We start from the raw sequence: 16,232 nt of genomic DNA on the forward strand, positions 1-16,232 counted from the left end.
TCTCCCTGTTTCCACTTTTTATATGCTCCCCTTTTAGTCCGCAGGCTGCCTTGGATTTCTCTGGTTAGCCAAGGAAGCCTCCTGGCCCCTTTCCCTCTTTTTCCTTGCATTGGGATCATCTCCCTCTGTGCCCGAAGGATCATTTCCTTAAGGCACAGCCACCCTTCCTGGGATCCCATCTCTTCAAAAATCCTACTCTGCAGTGCGTCCTTGACTAATCACCCGAGTTCATTGAAATCAGCTTTCCTAAAGTCTAGCACTTTCACCCTACTAGTTACCTTACCCACTCGATGTCTTATGGTGAATTCTATTATTTGGTGATCACTGTCCCCTAGGTGCCTACCAATCTGTAGGTTTCCTACCATATCATCCCCCATTGCCAATACCAGGTCCAGTAAGGCATTCCCCCTAGCAGAACCGTGTACCTCCTGCGTCAGGTGGAGGTCCTGTACGCAGGATAGGAACGTGCACGAATAGTGGGACTTTGCTGTCTGTGTCTCCCAGCAGGTGTCTGGGTAGTTTAGGTCCCTCATGACTACCACCTCCTTAGTTTTTATGGTCTCTGAGAGCTGCCTCAGGAGCCCTGAGTCTAGTTCTTCCCCTTGGTGTGGGGGTCTGTAGCAGACCCCTACCACCAAATCCCTTTCTCTTTGCCCGCCATGTAACTTAACCCACAATCCTTCTACTTTCTCCTCCTTTGATTCCGTCTTGATAAGGGTTGATGTATATTGCTCATTGACATAGACTGCAACCCCTCCCCCTTTCTTCCCCACCCTGTCCTTTCTGTACAGCCTATAACCCTCAATATGTACCGCCCAGTCATGGGAAGAATCCCACCAGGTTTCAGATAGCCCTACTAAGTTGTAGGTATTTTCTGCAAGCAAGAGTGCTAATTCATCCTGCTTGTTCCCCATGCTCCTAGCATTAGTATATAGGCACTTGAGCCCTGTGACTGGTGCCTTTTTTGCCCCCCAGCTCCGATTCCCAAAGGGCCCCTTATTGCTTACCTGCTTATTGCTTACCTGTGCTTGGCAAGCAGTTGCCCATGATTACTATGTCCCGTGCCCGCGCAGCCTCTGTTACTTCTTGGGCAAACTTTAGATCAAGTTCCTCGCCCTGGTTTTGTGGTCTGTAGTATACATTTATAGTTAGATCGCTCTTGCCATGCTCATCCTCCCCCTCCCCCACCCCCAGCTTGACCCAGAGGGTTTCAAGCCATTCATCTTTGCAGCTGATGTTGGCCTCCAAGGAGGTATACTGCTTCTTCACATAGAGAGCTACATCTCCACCTTTTTCCCTACTCAGTTCCTTCTATGCAGGCCCAGCCTCTTATAGTAAAATTTCCCAGTGCTTAATTACCCTCCTTTTCAAAAGTTTGCAGTTCATTTCTAGTCTGAATCTGCCTAGCTTACAGCCTAGATTCCTTATACCTAGAGGCAAAATGGCTGTATTGAAATGCATATTGCTAGCTTGGGCACTGTTTAATAAGTGTTGCAAGTTGCTCTTTATCAGTGACTTGTGTCTTCAATATTTACCAGTCCTCAATCTTTGTGCCATTCACAAACTTTGCCAATAATGATTTTATAATTTCTTCAAGATCGTTGATAAAAGGACTAAATGGCATACAACCTAGAATTGATTCCTCTGTGAAATACACCTACCCAGAAATGATTCTTCACGTACAAACACATGAGGACTATCAATTTAGCAAATCTGTAGTACATTTAAATGAGAGCCATATTGATTTTTGTATTGTTCTAGTTTCTTAAAAGGCTGGTCAGAAACAAGCCACATGCCTTAAAGAAATCTAAGTATATCATATTTATCAACAACAAACTTGCATATTAACAAAAAATAGATCAACAGTTATTTTCTATAAATCCATATGATTGGCATTAATTATATTATTTCTTTGTTAATAGAGTCTTGCATCAGGGGTTCATTTATATTGTCCAGAGCCTGTGTCAGGTTGATTAATGAGATCAGTCCTTTTAACTTTTCAAATTATTGATGCACTATTAATTTTGTTCCAGCCCTCTGGAGCTTCCCCTGTATTCTAACTTACTAAAAATCTGCATTAATGGTGCAAAGGCCTCTTTGGCCAGCTCTTTTGAAATCTTGAATACAAGGTATACAGGCCAGATGATTTAAAAAAATACCTTCTGTTAATTCATTTTTGAATGTAATGCATTTCACCACTTCACCCTATGCTTTATCTGTTGGGACATTGATCCATCAGCTTTCATTTATTTCTGAGTTATCAGAACTTGAGTTATATCTAAAGTGGCTTGTAAAAGTCTGGATGTGTTGCTGACAAAGAAGCCCTGCCCACTCAGGCTATCTTCCTGGGTACCCAAGCCTGGAAATCTGAAGCAGTCCTGGGCCATCCTTTGTCTCAGGAGAGCCTGAGACATGGAGCATGTGCTTAGGACCACTCCAAGCTGCCTATCCTGCTGACTTGCAGGCGAGGTATGTGCTGAGTATAAATGAGTGTATAGTACTTATAGTCAGTAGCAGTCCCTGGCTCACTCCAGAAGCCATTTAGACATACCCTAAGGCATGTGGGAGCAGCAGCCATCTTGCCTGCCTGTTTTCATGCCCCCAGCCCCATTTGCACTGGGCTGCGCAGCCAGGAGGATTGCTGGCTCCCACCGGGGAACCATCACTTTATTTTTAGTAAGATTTTTTTTCTGCAGATTTCACTGAGATTACTCAATTTCACGATTGCTGTGAAATCCATGAAATTTTAATCTGAGTAGGTCCCTAGCTATATATCACTGATTCTAGTTAATCTATAAAGTGCAGATCTACTCTGCCTTCTATCTGACTTCAGATTAACACAGCTAACTTCATCTCTTTAACATTCTGGTCATGTGAATTGTCCCACCACACTTAAGTAAGACCAACAGGGTTAAACATGTTACTCAGGCTTCTTGGAAAGCACGGAATGAGAATACAGCTTTCTAATGATGTATACCAATTCTTCTCACATTAAAAGCTCACGTTAGGTCTCAAAAAACACATTATTCAGATTAAATTCTTGGCTGACTCCTTTGCATTGTATTATTTTAAATACAACTGAGATCTACGCAGTCCATGCCTGATTAGTTTCATACATATACATATATGGCAACAAAAATACATTTTGGTCTTACTATACATATACTCTTTAATGAAGCTGTGGTATTGCTTGTGCGAATGCTTTGCTTTCTATTAGCTGAATGCAGTTTGTTTTTTATGGTGACTGCTTGCTTAGGACAGGAATAGCTAGAACTATGTTTAAAGCATTAATCTGAAAGTGAATTCATACCCTGGGTATGCTGCTGCATTACACACCACCGAACAGCAAAGAGGTTATCAGAAAAATAGTGAACCAGCTGCCCAAATCCTTTCAGTTAAATATGGAAGCTGATGAGTGCTTTTTGCCATGTGTTATTTCTGGATTTATAATTTAGAATAAGGGGAAAAAACAGAGGAGCCACTGAACCCCAAGGTGTTACCAGCGATGGAGGTCATGGCAGGATTTGACTGTATGTTCTGCCATTTATCCTATCAGTCCCTATAATAGTCTCTACATACAGAGGTTTCCCACAATGCTCATAATGCTTTAGATTCTAGGACAAAATATTTAGGCTCTTGCAGAAGTGTGTGGGTATTCTTTACACAGATCACAAGAACACTGTACTTACACTGTATTATTTGGCTTCTACTTACCATTTAAAATTGTGAATCCTTGATGAGAACCTTTCGTTCCATTGGAAAAAATAAAGGAAATGGCAGCATCACAGCTGTGCTCCTCCCATCATGCCAACATACAGGATACGTACAGTGACTATATAGGATATAGGTAATAAAGTAAACAGATGCAGTAAGTCAGAAGTGGCCCAGAGGAAAGGTGGGAGCCCCTAAAATAGAGAAAGATCTTAGTCTATGAAAGACACTGGACTGATGACAGGGAAAGGTAGTTCTGCAACCCAGTCAGAAGCCTCTGCCTCCCTCTTGCTGGCAGATGTGAAAACTGGAACGTAGTGGTGGCCTCTGTTGACTCTTAGCCATTCCTGGGAGGGATGCTTTGGCACACATCACATTTATTTATGGCTTTAACAGGCCTCAGTAACAAGAAATCAAAAGCTATATTTAACAGGTAAAACCCAGGTGCTCCTATACACATGCAGGGAGGATGTTCTGACATGCTGTAATTACAGCATGTCAGAGCAGACTCAATTAATCATGTCTGCTGGAGCGTGGTAATTACCATGCTCCAGCAGACTGGTGTCACATGTATCAACATCCCTGTGCTGAAAAATGGTGGCAGGGTTGCTTTAAACTAAAGCTCTTTTGACGCCATGTTTCAGTGCAGGGATGCTGATACATGTGATGCTCTGGGCACTTTAATTAGAGTGGTTCCATCTCCTGGAGTACATCTATAAATGCCCTAGGATGGTACAGACATTATTTGCAAGAATGGTAGAATGGTGTAGGGGATTATGTATCAGCTTTGCTGTCAAGAGTTCTGTGTCTTAATGGGCTGTGCCAATGCTTTACTGGGGAGCCTTGGCTAACTTATGCCTTCACTGGTATTAGTTTTATCACCTCATCGTAGGGCAGTTGATGCATGGTTTATAATAGGAGACCTCTATCTTCCACCTCCTGACCCTGCCTCTGGGGGGGTGGAGACAGGACCACCTGAGGAGAGCCAGAGAACCCATGCAGGGAGGCCTGGGGATCTGTGCAGCCTATGTACCAGGGGGGTCTGAATAGCAGGATAGGACACCAGAAAATCCAAGCTGCCCAGGCACCAGAGGAACCCATGCAGTGAGGGACCCTGGGGCGTGTGCTATATGTAGCCCCTGGCCACTCAAGTTGGACAGCCGTGGCTTAAGTTTTAGAGAAATGTGGTAACCTAAGTCTAACCCACTCCTTGCCTCTCAGCAATTCTATATAGACTTTGGAAAGTTCGTAAATGGATAATGTGGACTCCTAAAGTCTCAATATCATGCATATGGAATGAAGAATTTCCTAAAATATGAAAAGAAATTACTCTTACTAATTTAAACAGTTCATGTACCTGCATTAGCCCAAAGAACCTGTCCCCAAAGAGGTCAAAACGTGAGTTTTTGATTTTCAATTTTAAGGCATTTTTGTTATATGATAACCCTGTAAGAACTCTTCTGAGGATGTGAAAGCACTTCATTTTTAACCTTCTTATCTTGAACAGTTTGTCTGAACTACTCCAAGCTTTGACAAAATTTCTGTCATAATATAAGTTTATGTATAAGATTCGATTGACTTTGAATATCTCTAACTGCCAAAACTAAAATGGACTGATAAAAGAAAGTTAGTCTCAGCTTTAATTAGGGAGAGAATGGTATCTCCATAGCCTATGCTTACCTCTCAAAGGAAAGTTGTTATCCTCTGTTAATACATCACTCTAACTTAGAAAAAATAAAGCTGACTAAGAACTAGGGAATGGCATAACATACTAAAAAATTTGGATGTAGTCATAACAATTTAATCTCAAAACTTCATTTTCCAGAACTAAATTTAAGAAGAATTTCTCATGGTCCTCACAGGCAAATGAAATTAGATACAATTTAACTCAAGTATCCACAAATATCATGGATTTAGACATCTGCATCATTTACTGAGAACTGGAGCCAAGTTCTACTTTGCCCTTTTCATGCTTCTGAGCAATGGTAGAAAAGGATTTTCTAAGGAGCTTACCACATATGTACAGCCAGCATAAAGACTTACCAGAACTAGGGTTGCCCTAGTGTCCAGTGCCACAAAGAGATCTGGGAGGAGTTAGTGACATGGCTCTGTCACACACTTCCATCCATTAGTAAAGCAAGATGGCAGTACCCTACAATAGTATGTAAGAGTGGGCACATAGATTCTATGTCCCTAGAAGCTGCAGAATACCTTCTGCTCTCCAGAGGAGGAATGGCCATATTGTAAATAATGCCTAAATGGTACAATCTAGCCCCAGGCGGGTTCTAGAAACATTCTAGCAAGTTATTGTCAACTAGGGTGCCACAGCACCCTGGGGTGCAGTGAGATCCTTTTAACAGTGTCACTCAAGTTTAGCCCTGCAAACACATGATTCACAAGATAAATTAGAGATTTCAAATAGGGATTCACAGTGTCAAAAATATTCTGACCTGCTGTGGCCTTTCTGAGTTCTTTATGACAGCAGAATTGCTTTATTCTATAGTCAAAAAACAAGTGAAAACTAAGACCTGGTATTTTCTGAATGGTGCCTTGAGCCAAAAAAAGGTCTCAACCACTGTCCTAGAAGTTTGTTTTCCACATCGCCCAACTAGACATAAAACCAGCCAAGATGAATAGCTAGAAAGAGTATACATGAATAGCTCCCTTACAAGTAAAAGTTCATGTATGTAGCAGGCACAGATATTGAAATATCTCTTCTGCTCTGCCTCATGTATTTGATGCTCACCAAGGGCCAGATTCTGCAACCCTTAGTCAGGTTAAGCATCTTATTCCACAAGTAATTTAGTACAAGGTCCAGATTGGAATTCAAATGCTTTGGCCTGACCCTCAGCTGCTGTAAAGTACTCCAGCTGCTATGAAAATCAGTGAAATTATGCTAATTTTCACCTGGGCAGGATTTGTCTTATAGGGAAGTAACTGAGAGACCCCCATTGATTTCAGTGGCCACAGAATGCAGAGTCCAGCGGTGGACAATGAAAATGGTTAGAAGGCTGGGGCACAAGATTTAAGGGGAGAGGCTGAGGGAACTGGGCTTAGTATGGAGGAGAAAAGATTGAGGGGAGATTTAATAGCAGCCTGCAACTACCTGAAGGGTGGTTACAAAGAGGATGCAGCTAAACTGTTCTCAGTGGTGGCAGATGACAGAACAAGGAGCAATGATCTCAAGTTGCAGTAAGGGAAGCTTAGGTTAATATTAGGAAAAACATTCTCACTGGGAGGGTAGTAAAGCACTGGAACAGGCTGCGCAGAGAGATTGTGGAATTTTTGTTCTTGGAGGTTTTTAAGACCCAGGTAGGCAAAGCCTTGGCTGATCTAGTTGGGGATGGCTCTGTTTTGAGCAGAGCATTGTATTAGATGACCTCCTGAGGTTCCTTCCAACCCTAATTTACTATGATTCTATGAATCTGGCCATTAAGCAAGTCCAACTCTCTATTCAGAAGCTAATAGAGGATCCACCCTGACAAGCCAACATACTTCAAGGTGGCATGCACTGTGGGAAAACTCATGTCTATATCTAATTAAGGCAAAACAGGGAGGGGGGGGGGAAGGGAAAGGTCAACAGCAGTAAAATTCAGGAAGGGGTGAAACCCTGTAGTAATTAGTGGAATACCGGATCAAAGAACTCTACTTAGCACAGGAAATATTAAGCACCTCCTCTTTATAACTGCATCAGATAAACCTTCAGTTATCCATTTTCTACTAAATGAAGTGGAGGCAGCTCTGAACAGGAGACTATTGTTTAACTTCTGTGGGAATTCAGACATGGCTGTGGCATGCTTGACAAGCTACAGAACTAGAGCACTTATGTCACATACTGATGCAGGACTAATGATCTGTTATCTGGTACAAGCCACTGGTCAATGGGGTAGGATGGAAATTTGCAGTCCTTTCAAAGGAATATACTTCAAAAGACATTTGTTTTCTACTTTCCTTTCCTTCATGTATTTCTCTTTATGTCACAGATGAAAATACTCAATGCTCAGTATTCTAAGTGTGCTTTACAAAATAGTTTTTAAGTTGTCCCACTTATGTGGCAATTTATTGGTTGCATGTTAGAGTTTTCCCTTTCTGCAGTCAAAAAACCCAATTCAGGTAGCAAATACCAGAAGTTGAAAATGCTGGGCATCCATAATTATATAACTTCTTGAAAATTCAACCAGCACTGAATGGCTCCAGGCTATGACAAAGTGTCACTGCAGTTTCACAACTGTGTAATAGCTTAATTAAAGGATCAGCAGTGCATTTTACTTGAGCCACTTCAATATGTGTCATCCTTTAAGGTGTCTGAGCTCAATTTAATTTGAGGAACTCATGGAAAAAAATCTCCATATTCCCACCTTGAATCTTTCTTGTGGGCAATCAATGTTTCTTTTCAAAGAGATAAAGCCTGCTTCTGAGATTTCCCATGTGAGACATAGGAGGGGATGTGAAATCAGGATGCTTCAATAACTCTATATTGCATGACACATATGTGGCGATAGCCATATGAATATTATGACAGACTGCTAAGTATTTACTACTCCATTATTGAGGTTTGCAACTAGAAAGTCTTGTTGGATATTTGGCTGTTCCAGAAGCGGTTCTGGAAAATAATGTTTTTCTCCATGTTCACTTAGTCAAAAGACAAGCTATTCTTGTCTTTTGACAAGACAGAATCAGGAATTATCTATGTGTTTTTCACCTCCAGATTGCATGAATTTAGCCTGCTTCATTATATATGGGTTCACTATGGAACCCCACCCAGCAATGGAGCATGTGTCTGCCCATTTATTAAGTACTAATGCACCTACACAATATATGCTATAGCCTGCCATGGCTTCAAAAAGCTTTGGAGGTGAAACAGTGCCTTAGTCTATAAATCCCAACACAATTTTGGCCCTGGCTACCTTATTGCCTGGTTGCTGCTCTCCCAGTAGAAACCACAAGTATACAGATATTCAAGCTTTTTCTCTCAGAGTAAAAGTGGCCACTATGGCTGTGTCCAGACATGCATGTATTGTTGGTTCCCTGGGGACAACTAGAGGCAGTGCATCTTACGCTGCCGCTAGTTGTCCCCAGGGAACGCCCATGCCACGCGCACTCTGATGCATGGCAAGTTATCCTAGGTGGGGTAGGGGAGGCTGAAGCCAGCACTGGCGTGGCCCCAGCAGCCTTATCTGGGGCTCTGGGAACCTCCCAGGGCTGCAGCAGCAGTGAGCCTGCCGCACGGAGCCTGGCCAGCAGCAGTGTGTGGCACTGGCCAGCCAGGCTCTGGCTTCAGGTGGTGCATGCTGCTGCTGCATACACCACACCACCTTTTTTTTCTGCAGGCTTCTTTCCTGGATATCCAGGGGTCAAAAAACCCTCCACACTGCAGCCATATGTACGGCACCACATACCACACAGCTGCGCTTGTCTGAACGCAGTCTTCAGGAGAAGAATAACCTGGGAACAACCAGGGTTAAATGGCTCCCAACAGTTTCTCTTGTGAAAGTGAATGTCTGTACATGCTGACAGTTTAAGCATCCTGACCTAAACTAAAGAATTTCTCCCAACATTTAAAAGCCATACTTCTGAGTTTAGAGTACTCTGCATTTCAGATAGTTTAAGAGGCTAAGGGTCTAACCCTTGAGTAACAAAGTAGGTTCAGGCACCAATACCATCGTCAGTGGTTCTTAAACTTCTTTAGCTTGTGCATCCTTTTTTATGTTTGTTACGTGCTGGTATATCCCTGTGATTCCACATTATGAATAATAAAAAACCCTCTGTGTTACATGCTGAAACTTCTCCGCCAACCCAAGTGATACAGGAAAGTTGGTCTTCATTTTTTTTTCTTCCTTTTCCTCTTCTTACATTTCCCCTTTCTCATATTCCACTTTCCCTTTCTTTCTTCTCATGTGCCCAGGAGAAGTTCAACATGAGTCACAATTTGATAAATACCAAATTAAGAACAAGTATAACATCCAGATTGGCTTCAAACCATACAAAGGGCTTATCAGTGCTGGGTGTCAGGGAAGCGGGGACTGAGCATGACCTTCCTCATGTCCTCCCTACCCCAGTGTTCCAAAGCTGGAGATTCACCCCTGGAGCTGCTCGAGACAGATCCCCAAACCTTGTTTTTTAACTTGGGGGTCAATTCAGAGCAGCTGAGTCATGAGTCACCTTCCAATCTGGAGTGGAGCAGTGGACTCAGGTTAGCAAGGCATGCTCAGCTCCATCCTTCAGGTGATCCACTACTAATACAGTATAGACAAGCCTACGGTATAATCTCAGACTTTGGTCCTGTTCTTCAGTGAAGGGATCTTTGCAGCAAATACTCTTTTTGGAATATAGACATTCAAGTGAAACACAGTAGAATTTTTTATAATCAGCCCAAGAACTAAACAATCAGTTTTGATTACAAAGAAGGGTAATTTAAGTCAGTTGCCAACAAAAGCTTTTTAGCAACTAAACTGACTAAGTCTTTTTTTGTAAAAAGCTTAAAAAATGCAATACTCACAAAGTAGCCAGGCCTCCCCCTAGTTCACCGGTGCCAAATGGATTAGGCTGGCAAAGATCCTGCTCTCTTAATCTTCTTTAGTGCTTTGCATTTTTATGCTGATGATCGACCAGACTTTAGCACCACCTCCGCTGTGACATTAATTACTTCTATGCATGTCAAAATGAGAACAGTTCTTTTCCCTGTATCCCAGGCCTATACTCCATGTAAGAGTTTTTGAGAAATGAAAAGTTTAATTGTAATTTTATGTAGATTAGCCACAGTGCTGCCTAGTAAACTAGGCATGAACTGCAATATTTTGGGCCTTCTTACATGTTAATTTTAGGTGGTTCCTGGATCTCTTAACCCCTGGATTGTCCACATATAAATACCTGAAACTAGTTTTAAGTACTCTTTAGGTGGCTTAAAGTTATGCCACTCCAGAGCAGGTCTATATCTGATCTGCATTACCCAGTTTGTGTTACGCTAATGTGCAGCCACTCTATGCTACATGTTATTGTGAACACTCCACCTGCCCCATTTCCTGCTCTCCCCTCCCCCCATCCCAACCCTCCCACTGGCCTGGATCAGATCCACTTCCCCCCAGCTCTCCATAGTATCCCAGATCCCTGCTCACTGCCCCTCCCTGCCCCGCTTACTTGTGGCTGCCTGTGCTCTGTCCCAGGGGAGCAGGCAGGGAAGGGTTAGCTTGCCTACCCAGCTGTTGCCACTGATGCTCTCTGGGCCAGGCAGATTGTTCCCCCAGGACAAACAGCATAGGCAGCCACAAGTAAGGGGGGAGGGGGAAAGAACTGGGGGAGCCTTGAGGGGGCAGAGAAGCAGCCTGAAATGGGGCAGGGGGATATTTTTACCTTTCAGTCTTTCAGGTCCCTGTTGGCTGGAATGTGACTGCTCCAAAAATCAAGCTAGCACTAACACCAACCATTATTGGAGCAGCTTACAGTGTAATGTGTAACAAGGCCCTTTTATTGTTTAGTGACCACAGCAAGTAGCATTTATAACTAGTACTTCCTCATTATACACACACAACCCCTTCACTCTTTGCCTTCTCCCCCACCTTCCCCACCTCGCCACTTGCCAGCCATACATGAAAAACATAACTGAAAAACCCAAGAAATAAGCTTTGATCAGTAAGGAAGTACTTCGAATCTTGTAGGTGGTGCTGAATCTGCAAAACGGCCTTGAAACCTAGCACAGGTAGCTCAGAGCTGAAGCTCTGAAGTATTCTGCAACAGTCTGAAAACCATACAGTTCTGTTCTTGTGTGTTATAGTGGGGAACACAAGTCTGTGACAAAGAAGGTCTTTTTTGTCTCCTGTTCCCATGAGTATTTTTGTTCATAAATAAGAATATTTTTGCTCAGGGCAAAAGGTCCAGTTTGTCTTACGTTCATATACAATATGTTTTAAAACCAACAGCATGAGCATTTGCATTTAGCTCTCAAATATGTCCCAACGCAAAGAAATTTATCACAGGTTTATTTGTAATTGTAGCCCAGTGAGACATAGACAGACCAATACAAAGATCATATGGGTCTGCTTTGTGAATAGCAGTGTTGTTACACATATAGGGACTCACACACGCAGCATGTATCCAAAGCATGTCACAAAGCATAGTTCTGCACAGCTTCTCCTGTCCACTAATGGAGTAAGCTTAGAGGTGATAAAGGCAATGTAGCAATGCCTGGGGTGTTTTGGTTGGTCTGTAATCCTTTGGCATCCCAGCCTGGCCTTTTTCCTCTTTATCTAGTACCTGGAACACTCTCCTAACTTCCCTGCCACACCTTGATGTTATCAATAATACTTTGGGAGTCTGCCTTCAGCCATGCTGCCAGTCCGGAAATCTCCTTTCTTGTGAGATCTTTATTATTTCTCTATTGTTGGGCTCTCAGGACCTCCTTACAGTCTCTCTGAGCCTTCCCATAGCCCACACACAGTTCACATGCAGCACCTTCACCAGGTGCCATCAGTGGCCTCCTTCTGCCCCTTCAGCCACTTCTATGTCTCATGGATCAATTATAAGCAAACATGAAAACTTACCTGTACTTGAGACTTGCCCTCCTGATGAGTAGGAATCCTGGTTTTCTCAGATAAAAAACAATCCCCAATTTTCAGATATAAAAAAATACCCCAAAATCCAAATTTTCCCACGATTAAATGGAATGCCACTAATTTTTACACACACACACATACACATACACACACACACACACACACATTATAGTGGTGTTTCATTTTAATCACAGAAACATGTGGATTTTGGGTTATATTTTTATATCCAAAAATTGGGGATATTTTTTTTCAGAGAAAACCAGGATCCCTGCTGATGAGCTCCTTTTACTACCACAGCCTGGAGCCCTGTTTAAATTCCTTGTCTGGCTCCACCCCTTCCAGACACCAGGATTTCTCCTTTGCTAATCAGCAGGCTCAGTGCCCTGCTCCTTCCCTGCTGGGTCACAGTCGCTTCAGCTGGGTTGCAGTCACTGCCTTACTACTTTGCCTGAACTGTGATCTTTCCTGCCCATTACCATGCAGCTTGCTCCCAGATAGTCACATGGACCCGTGTAGCCCCTAACTTCCCCTGGAGGCTTATTCCCCTGCAAGTGGCCCTGACCCAGCTGCCTGTATCAGGTTGCAGCCCTATAATGCTGCCTGGTTCCACACTCAGTAACAGGCATTGGGGCCCTTGTTACAGGGAAGGGAAGGGAGAAGGTTATGAGTGTGTTTCCCATCTCACTGTAGTGACAGGGTGGTTGGTGGGTGCACATGGGACTCCCTCACAAAGCCTATTTATGTGTAAATGCACACTGCTGAATTTTAATTTTAGCAATTCATGAAACTCTGCGGCAGGGGGTTGTACTTGATGATCTTTCAAGGCCCCTTCCAACCCTTAATTTCTATGATTCTGTGATATTTCAATATCATGTAGTACAATATATGGTACAATGTGTTGGAATAATGATATGTTAAGTCCAGTTGTTCTTCCCATACTCCCAGCTTCTTCACTGATTAGCTAACTCTGCATTTGGTTTGCTGAATTTATGCCCCAAGGGTACAATCTCAACTCCACATCATTAAAAGTACACTTGCACACAAGACATCAGTACCTGCTAGGAGTTACCAGTATCCCCATCTACATCAGCTTCTCATCGGAGCTGAAGCAATGACAACAACATGAGGAAATTTTAGCAAAAGCATTTAGTATAGGCATTAGGGCTATGCAAAGCTTTGGTTGCTGATTCGATTCGGCAGAGATTCGGCCCGATAAGGCAGCAGAATCTCGAAATCCAAATCGAATCAGGAGACCCTTTAATCTCTCTGAATTAAATCAGAACCTTCCAAATTGATTCAGAGAGATTCAGAAAGATTCGATGATTTGGACATAGACATAACTTTAAATATTTTTTCTACATACCTCAAGGTAACAGGTGGTTCATGAATGCTGAGATGGGGGGGCAAATGGATCATCTCACAGGATCGTGGAGAGGTCCCCAATGTGCTCGGCAGCAGACCTGGAAGTGGACCAGAAGCACTTCCAGTCCACTTCCAGGTCTGCCAGGGAGCACATGGGGGACCCTGCCCCCAGCCTCTCTGGCTCAGTGACTGGTGCCTCCTGGGCCTGAGGGGGCACCTGGGGTCCCCCCATGGCCGATTGCTGAGCCATGGGGTCGCAGGGTGGGGGTCCCCCACACACTCAGCAGCAGACCCGGAAGTGGACCAGAAGTATTTCCAGTCCATTTCTGGGTTCACCACCAAGCATATGGCCCCCCCCCCCCCATACTCCTGTGGGACGCTCCATCCGCCCCAGCACTACAGCATTCACAAGCTGCACCTGCTACCTTGAGGTATGTAGAAAAAACATTTAAAGCTGTAAAAAAACATTTAAGGCCGAATTGCTGATTCTCTGAATCACCATCGAATCTTCAGGTTTGGATTCGGCTGAATTTTGAATCGGGACAGTGATCTGAATCAATTAATCGAATCACTGTCCCTGATTCAGGCCGACACTGAATCCGAATTGAGTATGACCCATTTTGCACACCCGTAATAGGCTTGACTGCTGAGAGCCTGTCTAATACATTTGATGTGCTGCAAGAATCAGAAGTTAAGGGAGAATTCAGCCCTTCACCTTAATTTTACCATGTTTAAAACTACACAAAAATACTCAGCCACCAAGGGACTTAGAAGCCAAATTCATTTTCCAAAATTGGGGCTTGGGCTCCTAAATTCCATATACATTTCTGAAAAAAACTTATTGGGGCCTTTTGTTCCTAGAGCAGAAAGATTTTGTTGGCTTTTGGGGGCGAGTCAGACTGTATAAATGAGTATGAAATGTAAATAGGTGAATGAGGTACCCTGCTGAAAAAATGAGATCCTTTTACCCTGATCTGTATGGCACAGAGATATTCATTACCATAAAGAGATTCAGAAACTCTGAAAAGGTCATAAAAGTTAGGGAGCCAAAATTTTGCTTTCAGTCACACAAAAGACTTCACCATTTTATTACAGCAGAATTCAGAACAATGTTTAATGCTGCCAATACAGATGTCTAATAGAGGAGTGACAGTATTTTGTGTGTGTTCCAGAAATAGCATTTCTTCATTCTTTTGTATTATCAGAAATACCACCATGTAGTTTATATACTCCTAGAAACAATGGAAAAACTTGGATGCATCAGACTGACGTTGCCTGATATAAGCCAGAAATTATTTCTGCTCTTTATTGCTTGTGCATAGCATATGCTTTTGTGCTATCTTGGAACATAATGCCAGAAATAACAGCATAGCATTGTAATGAATCAGACCCATCATATGTTACAGGATAGGATAGAAGTGGAGAAGCTTACCTGTTATAATATGAGAGCCTTGTCATAAGCTCACATAAAGGCAATAGACCTAAGACAGAAAGGGAAGAAGACTTGTATAAGAAACAAACAACAAAATACACAAGTAAATAGAACTACCAGATGTCTAGACCTAGTGTGCATAGTTATGCTTGGATGATCTAAACTATTGTATTATATTCAGCTGATAGCAAGGTATTGATTACACTGCTACTAAGTGCAGCATAGAATGGCAGTGCGGGGGTGGGGGGAGATGGGCTGCATACTAGGATCTTTCAAACAACAAAATCTGAGAGGCGCCTTCTTAAACCCTGGAGTGAGAAAGTATAACAGCTGTTCTCCATACTGCTCTGACCAATGCATGGAGGATTTGTCTAGATCGTGACTTCATGGACAGTATGACAGAGCCACTAGAAACACAACTTCAAGTGACTCATGAATGAACAGGTTGGTGATTAAATGGGGAAGCCATTTGGATGGCAGGGAAGTCCAGTGGAGCTTGTAGAGATTATCATTATGATTTTTTAATCTTCTTAGTTACTGTTCCTTCTTGGGAAAATATTTTTTAGAACTCCGATGCCAGGATTAGCAGGATATAAAAGTCTAGATTGAACATTTATATCATGGGCCCACTTATCCACACATTCATTGACTTTAGTGAAGTCACTCATGGTTTATGCCATGGTTTATGCTAGTAAAAAATAAACACTTCCATTGTATGCATATTTGGGACTCAGTAGTGTGCACAGGGTAAGGTGGCTGGGGCAGCTGCCCCAGGCACTGACTTGGGGATAGGGTGGTGGAAATAAAAGGCCGCTGCTTCAGTCATGTAGTCATGACTGTGATCAATGAAGTAGCAACTGGAAGCTGCCCTGTATGTCCAGTGCCGTGGGTGCCTGGCCATGTTATTATGCCTCTGTTGCCACTACCCGTGGGACAATGCAGGCTGTCGAGGCATAGCACCCTATGGATCAGGAAATTTGGCAGAAGGGGAGTGGTGGCAATTAATACTGCCACTGCTCCCTGTCACTAAATTTCCAAGCCGCACAGGGAGGGATTGAGGCCAAGCAATTGTTGCATAGCCAGATCAGGCCCACCCTGAGTCCAGAAGCATAAAAACAGCAAGGTAGTTAAGTCCTCATATTTTGGATTCATATATTTGTTAAAACAATTGATTTCAT

The 16,232-nt window shown here is 43.0% G+C and overlaps 1 long non-coding RNA gene across 1 annotated transcript; it reads right to left on the reverse strand.

The window, feature by feature from the left end:
* Positions 1 to 842: 842 nt before the first annotated feature.
* On the reverse strand, positions 843 to 10,271 carry LOC109284120 (uncharacterized). The gene is made up of 3 exons (XR_002091458.2): positions 10,211 to 10,271; positions 3,715 to 3,832; positions 843 to 1,129 (listed from the first exon to the last, which is right to left on the reverse strand). It is a non-coding gene; the product is annotated as an uncharacterized LOC109284120 (long non-coding RNA).
* Positions 10,272 to 16,232: the final 5,961 nt, after the last annotated feature.

Source organism: Alligator mississippiensis, chromosome 1 (assembly GCF_030867095.1).
Source record: "Alligator mississippiensis isolate rAllMis1 chromosome 1, rAllMis1, whole genome shotgun sequence".
NCBI lineage: Eukaryota > Metazoa > Chordata > Crocodylia > Alligatoridae > Alligator > Alligator mississippiensis.